General features: G+C 37.7%; 1 protein-coding gene and 1 pseudogene across 3 annotated transcripts in view; one reads left to right on the top strand and one right to left on the bottom strand.

The window, feature by feature from the left end:
* Positions 1 to 13,312, top strand: part of CSMD3 (CUB and Sushi multiple domains 3) — a 1,281,859-nt gene that overhangs the window by 3,720 nt on the left and 1,264,827 nt on the right. The gene's annotated exons all lie outside the window — the stretch shown is intronic.
* The window catches only part of LOC127490638 (WD repeat-containing protein 70 pseudogene), a 34,091-nt pseudogene continuing 32,358 nt past the window's right edge, over positions 11,580 to 13,312 (bottom strand).

The following is a 13,312-nucleotide window of genomic DNA, read 5'->3' as shown; positions in this document are numbered from 1 at the left end:
GGCGTCTCGGCATGCTCTGGGACGCCAAGAAAATAATCCCGCTGCAGAAGAAGGGATCCACCCTCTACCCCGCCAGGAGTCCCTGGGGCCAGAGGTGTAGGCATCAGCTGCTCCTTAGCGCCTTTCACTCACTCCAGAGTGAAGTCTTAAGCCCTTCCCGTGTCCACGGGGGCTGAAACCCTCGCTCCCCGCCCTTGAGGCAACAGCCTACTTGGCACGATGGAAAAAGACCTGTAGTACCTTGGCAGAGCGTTTCAAAAGGGGGAGAAGGTGAGTTGTGTTTACAGCGCAGTAACCACAGCGTACACAAATCCATCCCTTAACTATCAGGATTTTTGAAACACTTCCCCCAAAGGTTAACACAATTGAGACACACCTGCTTGGAGTTAACTTTGGGGGGGGGAGGGCTCCCTGTCCTGCCCCTCCCTTCCTTTCATCTGTGTCCGCTGGGAATATTTATTAATTGCTCCTAGAAGGCCAGCCCCAGCTTTGAGATTTCCATGGAGCCTTCAGGGTTGAAGCTGGTGTGGCTGATGGCGAGAGGTGTGTGTCTGTGTGTCTGTGTGTGTGCGTGCGCGCGCGCCTGGGAGGAGGGAGGACACACAGATCCACATGGAAGAGCCTCGGGAGGCCACTTGGGTGTGGGTGAGTGCATCCTAGGAGAACGCACGCACCACAGGGAACTGCATTAATGTTCCCTGGACTCCAGATGGTCGGTGGCGCTGCGACCACTGCTGCCGCACGATCCGGCGGAGGCGGCGAGACAGCCTCCACTCTCCGCACAGACCGCAGCGCTGCCCTCATTCAAACAACTTCTTCTCTGAGATGCGCTTGGGGAGTTCGGAAAGCTTGTTGGGGACAAGAGTACTGCGCGATCGATCCCCGTGCTCCCTTGCCAGTCGTTCACTGGGGGAGAGGCAAGCACCAGGACAGCCCAGAGGCCAAGCCCAAAAAGCGTTTAGGGTACTCCGAGGAAAGAGCTCGGAAGAAATGAAATGGCACGGGGGTCCTCCAGCCGCTGAAGTGGTCCTCTCCGAGCCCCGCTGAGTGGCTGGAGGAGGGCTGGAAGGAGCGCAGGAGAATTGCTGAGCATTGCAGAATGATAATGAAGCAGGACAATCAAAGAGAGAGACTGACTGAGGCACAAGGCGGGTCCCCTTCTCCTGGTACGCGGCGCCGAGAGGGAGTGCTAAGTCAGTGTCTGGGCAGCTCTGGGAATTCGGATTTGAGCTGCTGGGTTACCTGATTGAAAGCATCTGAATTGTGTTTTGCAGCAGGGTACTTTCCCGAACCTTCTGGCTAGGGGGATGGGGTGGGAGATGGGGGAGGGGTGTTGCATAGATCCCCGGTTGAAAGACTCTGTGAGTAGAAATAATTATGGAACATGGATTTCAGAACCCTGAGAACCTGATGCCAGCTCCCTTGAGATCCATCAGAGGAGAAAAAATGGAAAGCATCACTCCGTACATTTAGTACTCCAGAACAGAGGCTTGGTAGTGATTACTGTCCATGTTATTAATTAGCGTTTCTGTTTGTGAGGTAGGTAGTAGAATGTGTTTTGGGTATATATGTCTTGCCTGAACTCAACACTTAGTGTCCTCAGAAACAATGAAACAGTACGAAGTATACAGCATCAGTACATGGTTTTAAATACACGAAAACCTCCATGCTAAGTGAGATCTGATAAAACAAACAAAAAGAAGAGAGGTAGAGCAATTAATAATGCTTTGTACTCCTGTAGAGACAGACAAGTCATGTTGAAAAGCTTGCCTAAGATCTCAAATGCAAATTTCCCTTGCCTAGGCTTTGAATAGATAATAGATAGACTGAGGTGTTCAGAGGTAATTCTCTTCTAATTACTCCTCAGTGTCACCACTGAGGGCTTTGGGACATCCAACACCTTGAATAGATTGTTTAGGTTGGGAAATAACTCTAAGGGGTAAAGTCATATGCCTGGCAAGGCACCTGTTCCCTTTAGACAGACAACCACTTGAGAGCACATGCCATCCTTGTACTCTGAGTTCCAAGACTGGAGAGGTGAGAAGGAAAATGTTTGCCAGTGTAGAGACTGACGGAAAAAAAATGTGTAAGATAAAATGAAAACGTAAGCCCATTGCATTACACATACAATAAAACATAGCGTCAGCTGCCCCCCAGCCCCCATCTCTTCCATTCCCTTTACTCATAAACCAAAGGAATAGGAGACTAGGTATAGATTGGAAGTTCTGATTTGGATCTGAGATGAGGTCTGGTGATAGAAAGAAGTCACAGTTACCACATCGCAGTCTTCACTCTTGGATGATTCAGGTTATTTTCCAGGCAGACCTCTCTTCACAAGATTTTCTGAGAATTCGGCCCTTTGGAAGGCTCTGATTCTCATCAGCAATATCACTTTTACAAATGTCACTGAGAAAAATCAATGTGTTGAACACCTGCCAGTATTCACAGTCTCAGTGCTGATGGTCATCTTTCATCCTCTTAAGTTCCGATACTGCAGCCATTGGATGCATTTCATGTCATCAGGCCCTTTGCTAAGCTTTTGTTTTGTGCTGATTGAGTAGTCCTTGAGATTAATGTTTTCCATATAATGATGGCTTGTTGCCCATAACCCAATTTGTAATCTCCTCTAAAAAGGCTAAATTTACAACATTAGCATATGCATCATATATCTTTTCCTTGGATAAAAAGAATGTCAGTGTTAATCTTGTAGCATTAGGTTGTCATAAACATTATTCTACAGGGCTTTTAAATGTTTGCACTACAATTGTTTTCAAAGTCCCTAACAAATAGCACCAGCATAAAATCTTAGATCCCTGCTGAGGTCTGTTGAATCAGATGCTATGGTATTTTTAACAAGTCATCCAGGTAATTTTGATGCACTCTGAAATTTAACAACAAAAGGACTCGAACCACCAAGATTTAAAAGTCAAATAATGATACTTCCAGCAATTATTTATGTATTTGCAACTCAACTTGCCTAAGCGTCATTATCACTATCTACTAAAAGAGAGAGAGGGACTAGAATATCAGTGGATTTATGGGGAGATTATGTAAACCACGCATGTAGCCTAGTGCCTGCGACTAGTAGCAGTCATCAGTATTGTAAAAATAAACTTGTACATGCAAAGCCAGTTCCCACATTCATCCTTAACACCACCACCTTAACTTTTCCATAACACCAAATAAAAAGTGTAGACTCCGCTCACCAGCTGTGATTTCACTTTGGCTAAGCTCCCAGGCTATCATACATCTGAGAAACACTGGGAAACTTCTGCTTATCACCTTTATACACTGACTTGTGGTGTTGGCTTTATGAGTCAGGGGCAGACCCATGGCTGAAAAATGTTCCTCTGCTCCTGGGCTGATTTCATCCCTTAGATTCTGATATTGATTTATTGTTCCACTGATTGATTAATGTACTACCATGAATTTGTTCATTCATCTTGTCAAAAATGACTTTCATAGAACTGGAAGGGTCCTTAAATATTAGCTAGTTCACTGCTCATATATTATATATTAAGTGCATATGCCAACGAAGGATAGGTTGCACCAATGATCATTAGACGCAGAACTAAAACTAGATTACTGGGCATTAAAGTTCAGGCTCAAATCTCTTTCTACAATACCATTTCAGTTTTAACACAGAGTCAACTCAGATAATAACAGTGAAAGCAGTAAATCACAAAAATTAATACACGTTTAGTACTACATGAAAGTGTTAATCATACTGTGTGGTAAAATTTTTTAAAATGGTGAGCACTTATTAGTAGACAGAAAGAGATAATTATGGAATGAAAATATTCTAGGAATGATATAATATGTATATCAAATAAATAACCATATCTTCACCAAATTATTCCTTGACAATACAAGTCTATAAATAAAGTAATAAAACTGTTTATTTCTCAGAAGAAACTTTTAAAAGTGGGACTTAAAATTTTTTTATATTCATTAAATAAAAGTTAAAAAAATTTTATTTATTTCTTGTAATCTGGAAGCTTTCTTTTTTACAGGCCCTTAATTTTTTTTAAATGTAAGTTTATTGATTTATTGATTGATTGATTGACAGGCAGAGTTAGACTGAGAGAAAGGTCTTCCTTCTGTTGGTTCACCCCCCAAATGGCCGCCAAGGCCTATCTGCGCCTATCTGAAGCCAGGAGCCAAGTGCTTCCTCCTGGTCTCCCATGCGGGTGCAAGGCCTAAGCACTTGGGCCATCCTCCACTGCACTCCTGGGCCACAGCAGAGAGCTGGACTGGAAGAGGAGCAACGGGGACAGAATCTGGCGCCCCAACCGGGACTAGAACCCGGGGTGCCGGCGCCACAGGCGGAAGATTAGCCTATTGAGCTGTGGCGCAGGCTTACAGGCCCTTAATTTTTTAAAAGATTTTTTAAGAAAGCTTTTATTTAATAAATATAAATTTCATAGGTACAGCTTTTTGAATATAACATTCTTCTCCCCTTATCCGCCTTCCCACCCCCAAACCATCCCACCTCCTACTCCTTCTCCCATCCCATTCTTCATTAAGATTCATTTTTAATTATCTTTATATATAGAAGATCAACTCTATACTAAGTAAAGATTTTAACAGACTGCACCCACATAGACTCACAAAGTATAAAGTACTGTTTGAAGACAATTTTACTGTTAATTCTCATAGTACAACTCATTAAGGACAGAGGTCCTACATGTGGAGCAAATGTACAGTGACTCCTGTTGTTACCAATTGACACTCTTATTTATGACATCAGTAATCACCTGAGGCTCCTGTCATGAGCTGCCGGGGCTATGGAAGCCATTTGAGTCTACAAACTCTATCAGTATTTAGACAGGGCCATAAGCTAAGTGGAAGTTCTCTCTTGCCCTCAGAGAAAAGTACATCCTTCTTAGAAGGCCCCTTCTTTCCACTGGGGTTTCACTCACCAAGATCCTTCATGTAGATCATTTTTTGCCACAGTGTCTTGGCTTTCCATGCCTGATTCTGAGATCAGAGTGCTATTTAGGACATTTATCATTCTATGAGTCTGCTGTGTGGCCTGTTAATCATATTAGATCATTATCTCCTTTTTAATTCTATCTATTATTATTAGCAGACACATGGTCTTATTTATAATTATAGGTTGGAGTGGTGAGGAATTTTTTAACTATGACAGTTTAGAAACTATGGTAAAAAGCTAGTAGAAATCAAATTCATAAATGTAAACAGGCTCCATAGAGGTGGATTTATTAAATCCTAAATAACTTTGAAAAATCAATGGCTCCTGTTATAATTTCCTGGTCAATAATGCATCTATCTGGTTGACTCCAGAATGCTCAGAGGTGCTTGGTCTATGAGGAGGATATGAGATATTACTATGTTTTAGGAACTGGTACCAGGATAAAATTCTTTCTTATGTTCTATTTAGTCTTATGTGTGACGTTTTATGTCAAGTCCTTTAAAATACGCCAATTACATGTCAAACTGTAGCTTCCTCCATTCAGCTTCCTGTCTTGAGTCCTATATAGCATCTTGTGAGATAGCTTTATCTCCTAAGAGCAGATTATTATCTCCATTTACAAATAGTCCATATTTTCCTGAGTTCAGAGAGGTGCGGTGCCTTGCCAGGATCATGTGGTTAACAGGTGGTTAAGTCAAGTCTGACATGATAATAGATTCAGAATCTCATTGAATTTACCAAAATATAAAACATGTGAATGAATATATTACAAATTAAACATGTTAATTTTTTAAAGAAATAGCTGTGATGTTGAGAATTCAGTTTAGAAAAAAGTCCAAGAGTAATAGTCATGTAATTTATATAACCCTCTTACAGTAACACATAACATTAGTTTTGTAGTTTTTAATATCTTTCCCTTAACTTGCCTAACTTTGATTTATTAATGATTCTGCAATGTAAAAGATATTCTCTTTTATAAGCAATAGTAAGCAAAACAAATACATAAGTATTGCATTTGTTAAATGTTACTCTAACAAACAAGACTAGCAAATAAAGTACAAAAAGAAACAGAATTTAAACTTCACAACCCTTAGATGTAAATCTAAGTGCTCGCAAGTAAAATTTTAAATTGATGAATGCAGATGAAGATAGGGACTTTGTACATAAAATAATTTTAGAGTATAAAAAATGTTTGCCAATTTTACCATAAGCTATGACAACAAAGTATTGCATTTAGTACTGTAATCTTCTACTCACTTTTATAGTATACTAAGGATGGAAATTTCTGATACTCTACTTAGCCAATGAACCGTTTAATAATTTTTTTCCTTTCCAGACTTTATATAACCTTCCAATATAAACTAGCTTTTTTTTGTCCTGCATTGTGAAGTCTTTATTTGTAGGTATATTTTCAGAAATATCATTTTAATCTATCTTCAAAATTAGGCAGGTAATGTGCATTAGATTTATTTGAATAGCAAATAGATATTTACAAATCATTTAAAGTTTTATTATATATATATATATATGTTAGATATGTATATCCAAGCTTAGTCCACATAGTTACCTTATTCCATAAGTCTACCTTGGTTAAAAATACAGGAATAGCTGTTTGTAGCTTCAAATAAGGCAGGAGATGGACCAGAGAAATGAAGTGACTTGCCAAGCTAGAGGGGGCCGTATCACCTGGCTAGTGCACTCTTCTCTGCTGAGCACTGCCTCGTGCGCCTCTTTATAGATAGTCCTTGCTGGTTTCTGGGACCACCATGCTGTCTCCAAATCCTAACCCACCTCAACATAGTACTTCCTGAAGTGACTGTGTTAGGACACACAAATAACGAGTATACTGATATAGGTAAATGAGAAATTTGAAATGCAACCTAATGGGCTAGTGCCATGGCATAGTAGGCTAAGACTTCACCACTGGAACCAGCATCCCATGTGAGTACCAGTTTGTGTCCTGGCTGCTCCTCTTCTGATCCAGCTTTCTGCTTATGGCCTGGAAAAGCAGTAGAAGATGGCCCAATTGCTTGTGCCCTTGTACCCTTGTGGGAGATTCAGAGGAAGCTCCTGGCTCCTGGCTTCAGATAGGCCAAAGCTCTATCTTTTGTAGCCATTTTGGGAGTGAACCAGTACATGGAAGATCTTTCTGTCTCTCCCTCTCTCTGTCTGTAACACTACCTCTCAAATAAATTTTTTTAAAAAATGCAACCTAAAGATCAACTTGAAAGCTAAATGAGTGCTTTAAAAAATATATTATGGTGTACAAAAGAAAATAAGTACACATATTAAATTATACTTAAGTGCTTAATTCAGCATTATATTTTCTTGTGGTAATAAAATATATTTTTGGTGTAACTATTCGATTTTTTTTCCTTTCTAGACTTTATAGAATCTCCCAATATAAACCAGCCTTTTTCTCCTTGCATTATTAATCTTGATCTATGGGTATATTTTTGGAAATGGCATTTTAACTATCTTTTTAAATTTAAAACTAAGATATCTTAATAATCTCTTCATATGTATTATTCATAGATTATACCTATTGCATTCACCACATTTTTAGAAAGCACCTAACTTTAAACAGTTTTATATATGATCTTACAGCAATTAAAGATTTCTCTAAGGTTGTCAAAAGTTATGAATTAAAAATTAGTACAACTACAATTTGTCTCCAAGTCTTTTTCCTACAATTCTGAATTTTAAAATTTAATATAATATTGAAAATTGACTAATATCAAGTTATCCATTTTAAAATTGATCCTATTTTTGTGGTAATGTACTCTAATTTCTTAAAATTCTACGTCACAGATTAATGACATCTCATTGACGTGATCTTGATGAGGGATAGGGGAAACAGATTGATAATCCAAATGTCATTCACATCTCCATTAATCAGTTGTTTCCTCTTTCATTGCTACCTCATAAAGCTATCAGCTATGCTTTATTTAACATTATTCTAATTTCTAAGATACCTACTTTAGTTTTCTATATGGACATATCTTATACTTTTATTCTGTTTACTTTTATTGGGGATGTCTGATATGAAAGAAAGCAAAGGAAAAAAAATTGTCCTTAAATTCATTTTCTTTTAACCTAGCACATAATGGATACACAACAGAATGAAGCTTTTCAGCTGAATCAATAATTCAAAAATACAATATGAACTTTTAGTTTATTATGAGTATTTGAATAAAAAGAATCAAGTTTGTCTATTCTATTATTCTCTTAAAGCATAAGAAAATGTAAAAGGAAATTTTACCTTTAGCTAATTCGTAGTTTTAGGAGTGATTTGCTTTGAGTTTTTAAATTATGTTTTCCTATACAGAAATGACTCTTCTGAATCCGCTATCAGAGGCATAATTTGAATACCCCTCCCCCCAGATGTTGGCAATGAATTGATGTTTAGTTACCTGCTTGTTCTAATGCTGAGCTCTGTGTTGCTAAAGGCTGCATTTGCAAGATAACGGATCAAAGTTAGGAGAACTGGCAAAATAAATACCACTGAATCTCCTGAAGATGAAACACACATGCTACCATGGATTTATTGGCTCTGTACTCAAAGTGACTGAACTGTGCAGTCTAAACAAAATATTTATTCAGTGTTCACATATATGGAGAGACCGAGAGTTAAGGTTTTTTGGCTGATGTCTAAGTCAAAACAGCTGAACTGATTCAAATGTTTTGTGTAAACAGATTTGCATTCAGGCTGTTAATTTGTGCACCAACTTCCAGCTTCCTAGTTTCTAAGATGATGGAAATGATAAAGCCCCTTAAATGAAGTTTGTAATAGAAATGTTGGCACACTCAACATTACCTGGATTGAAGTTCTTTGTTCAATGTTCTTTCATGACTTTTTTTAAAAAAATGATTTATTCTATTTCTTTGAAAGAGTTACAGAGAGAGGGAGAGATAAAAGGAGAGAGAGAGAGAGATCTTCTATCCACTGGTCACTCCCTAAATGGCCATAATGGCCAGGGCTGGTCCAGGCTGAAGCCAGGAGCCAGGTGCATCATCCATATCTCTCCCATATGGGTGCAGGGGCCCACAGACTTGGGTATTCCTCCACTGCTTTCCCAGGTGCATTAGCAGGGAGCTGGATTGGAAGTGTAGAAGCTGGGTCTTGAACCAGTGCTTATAAAGGATGGCAGCATTAAAGGTGGAGGCTTAATCTATTGTACTACAACTCAGGCTCTCTTTTATAGCTTTTTAAAAAACTTTCACATATGTCTCTTACTAGTACTTAAGTTAAATCTTTTTGAAGGAGGTAAAAGAGAAAACCTTAAAATCAATTTTCTAGCAAAATCTTGAATATTTGTGCTAGCTTGGCAGTGTTCATTAATATATCAACAAATGAATGTAAAAATGACATCCTGAGAAATTAGCCATTTTTCTATTATGTGAAGATTATTTATTCTTACAAAGCTTTGCTTTGTAAAATTACATAGCTTTATGAAAATTCCCTATTTTAGAAAGATGTTATATTCCAATTAATGTTTCAAAAATAAAATTCTCAAAGGTCTGAAAAACTTGAAGATGTTATGAATATTATGTTATATCATGTGCTACCTCCTGTAAATATCAATTTGTTTCTGTTATCTTCTATTGGTCGCAGGTAAATTAACTTTCATGTCTTTTGTTACAACAGTATTAGTTTGAATTCAATATTGTGGCATGGTCTTAATGTAACCTGTGATCATTTTGAAGTCATATTTTGCTTCTCCAAAAACAACCAGTGGTTTATTTATAAGTTTTGAAACTCTTCAATATATTCCTTCAGCCAACAATCATTTATCAAAAACTAGTATGTGTCAGGTCCTTTTTGAGAGTATGGAGAAAAAGATCTAGTCTCTACCCCAAAGGAAGACATTGTCTTTATTTGAATCAGGCTTTGTGTTAAGTTAATATTAAAACAAACTGGCTATTGTGAAATTGCTTCATCTTTCAATGGGATTCTCTTCAGATGAAAATATCAGTATAGTTCATATCACTTTTGTTACCTATCATATACATTAATCTTTTCCCCATCACAAGTAAGTTTCACACCCTAAAGACATTGTTTGAAACTTTCAAATGAAAGGCATCATTTTTGCACACTAGTAGAATGTAATCTTCCCTTAATTTCCAATTAAAATGTTTATTGATTTCCATCTGTTCAGCCAACTGATATTAACTAGTTTATCCAGTATTAATGAAGATCCCACATGTATTTCTGTAATAGTGTTTGTACAATTTTATGATCATTTTTGATCAGCAAATTGTGCTACTTACTCATTTTTCCTTTTATTAGTCTTGCCTTAGAGTTTATCTTGGCTTCCTAACACTTTCAATTTAAATTCAAATCTTTGTCCCTTCATTTTATGGTTCACATGAGACAAAACATCAGCTAACATATCAAGGTCAGCACATGCAAAGGGCAAGAAAAATAAACAAATAGAAATAAATATAACAGATTCTGTCATAGTTTTCCATATGTTCCTTATTTTTGCTTCCATTGAAGATGTGTATTGGTGAAATACAGTTTTAAATTAGTAGAATATGTTTTGCTTTATTTTTAATCTTGGTGTGAAGAGCAATAAAAGGGTATGAGAGTATTTCAAAAACTTCATGGGAAGTAAAGATGAAGGATAAGTTTATTATGGCACCAAAAACTTTGAAATCCATGCTTAAGTGACATCTTCAAAAAGGCCATAGTGAATACATATGAAAAACTCCACATGGTTTTCCAAGTTTTTGCATTAAAATAATTTTTAATCAACCTCTTGATGTACCCATATCTGTGTGTAGTTAAAGAGGAAATTGGCATTATATCAACGCTAATGTTCTGCGTAGAAGTTTAATAGAAGGATCCGTCTTTACAATGTAAGGGGAGTCAACAAATTTTATCATGTATGTTACATTTCTCATTCCAAGTACATGATTTGATGATTTATGTTATTCTGATATGTGTACTAACTGCCTATTTCACAACTGCCAAACCATCTCCCTATTCTTTCTCAGATTCTGAAAGCTCATTTCTTGTTGATGTAATAATGGTATATTACTTAAGAAAATAGATTTAATGTTTATTAGTACAACAGTTATTACAGGTTTTATTTATCTCTATGCCTCAAAATGTTTACTATCAATGTCAAGCAGAACTATGCATTTCAATTTTCTATATGAATTTCTCTCTTCTTTCTTTTTATTATAGTGAATAAAATCAATTAAAAAGTTTCACATAAAATGGCTTTGGGCAACATGCATTATTTTACTTAACTTAGTATACAACTAAAGGCAGGAATTTCCATGTGTTCCAGGATGAATTGCTAACTCTTTACAATACATAGCATGAGCTCCATCTGGACATGCTGTCTTGTTTCTATCAACTTCCCAAAGCTAATGATTATGATCTTTTTTTTTAATATAACAAAGAAAGTGTTCCTTTTATATTTTCCAAGTCTATATTACTCAAAAAATAATCATACCCCATAAAACCCTGTGTTGCCTTTTAGTTGACTTTGGTTTTCTTTAAGTTACAACTATATATTTTTTTTCTTTTTTTCCACAAAATGTATTTTTTTTTTAATTTCACAAGCGTTAAGGAAACAATTCTGTTCCATATCCACCCTACCCATTTGCAAACAGTTCTTGATGGGAGTCTTTAGATTTTACAGTTTTTCCATTCTGGTTCATTCTTTGCTTCCTTGCCATCAGATTCAACTTAGGCAAACTTTGGGCTGAATCTTGGAATATGTTGGAGAGACCGTGTATGGGTTGTCTTCTGCAACTTTGGCATGATGCTAAATGGCTTTGTGGGGATTGCTATCTGTCAGTCTTGTCCAGAGCAATGTTCTTCATGATGTAGGATGACCGAGTGCCCCTGGAGGTTTCAACGTGGCCACCATGGCTGGACCTGTGACAGGCAGTTCGGGTTTGTGTGACTTCAGGAGATCCAGTCTGTCCCACTCCAGCTGTTTCTTCCTACTCCAATGGCAGGGCTCTTAGAACACAGGCAAGACATGTAGGGAGATGATGTAGTCTTGGGTTAGAGTCTCAGCTTGTTTTGCCTTCTGCTGAGTTTCAGCCACATAGAATTTTGCTTCCCTCTGACTCTTGTTGTTGGGGTCATTACAGACTCCAGCCAATCCATTTCTAGTTCCAACCATGATCTAGTTCAGTTTTGAATACCACTGGAAGGGACAATACTCACCAGTGATGCCCATTTCACACACCGTTTGGAAACTCCTGTACTCAAAGAAAACAGCTTGCCATTGCCATAGCCTCCTTGAATAGATGTACCAGTGACTATGAATTTATCATTTGGACTGAAACAGTAGTCATTACATATATGATGGAGAGATTGGAGTCTAAAAAAAGGCTTATTAAATTGTCGAATGTCTCATAAGTTTAATGTATCATCACCTCTGCTAGAGGCAAGGAGATTACCATCATAGGAAAAAAGCCATGCAAGAAGTGTCTATGACTGTGTCATGAGCTCGTTTATAGCAGGATTTCAAGGAACAGTCAGATTTCAGACCCAATTTTGCATGCTTCAATTCTGGCAGACAGCTGCTATGAGGTTTCCATCTCCACTATATGTGCATGTAGTGGGAATCACTTTTTTACCCTGATTTAAACACACTTCTCTGCTTCTTTGGATTTTCAGCTTCCCGTATCCTCAGTCACATCATTTGAGCAAGTCATAAATTCTCCCTTTATTTTGGGATGTCATGAGCCAGTATGAAGCATTGCTGTGTGACCCTTGGTGTTGGCCATATCCACATTATAAGGGATTCCTTTTATACATCCTATTGCTTCAAATCCATCTCTGTCAATAAGCTTGGCCTGAGAGCTTCCGAATACAATAAAGATCATGTCTCCTGTGTTAACATATTTGTGATTACTTGATCTGGTGGCACTCACAGGGCTGAAGAGATCGAAATGCTTTAAGCATCCATTCTTGCGAAATTCCAAAACTTAACATCATAGTCACATTCCCTAGTCCCCAAATGGGTACCTGAGGGATCCAGACTCGAAGCAGATACTGTTTTAGTGTCATGCCTCAGTGTTATTTCATGTGAGTCAGGAATCTTTGCACGGGATGCAGTGGCAAGAAGGAAAGATCTCTTCTTCTCAGAGCCTCAGTCCCCTTATATGTCTACTGTAGCAGTCGTGGAAGAGCGAGGAGTGAAATCTAAAGGGTGCAGGAGTTTCCTTTCAGGGGATCAAAGTGTCTTAAAGCAATGTATTAGATAGTGATGGTTCAACTCAGTGAATATATAAAGTATAATTTCATTATATAAAAATTGTGATTTTTAGGATATATGAATTATATCTCAATAAAGCTATTTAAAATACATCAAATAGAGGCACATAATAAATATAGATGTAGCA

Source organism: Oryctolagus cuniculus, chromosome 6 (assembly GCF_051225735.1).
Source record: "Oryctolagus cuniculus isolate XC-2025 breed Fujian yellow rabbit chromosome 6, ASM5122573v1, whole genome shotgun sequence".
NCBI lineage: Eukaryota > Metazoa > Chordata > Mammalia > Lagomorpha > Leporidae > Oryctolagus > Oryctolagus cuniculus.
This window is presented reverse-complemented; position numbering and strand designations above follow the sequence as displayed.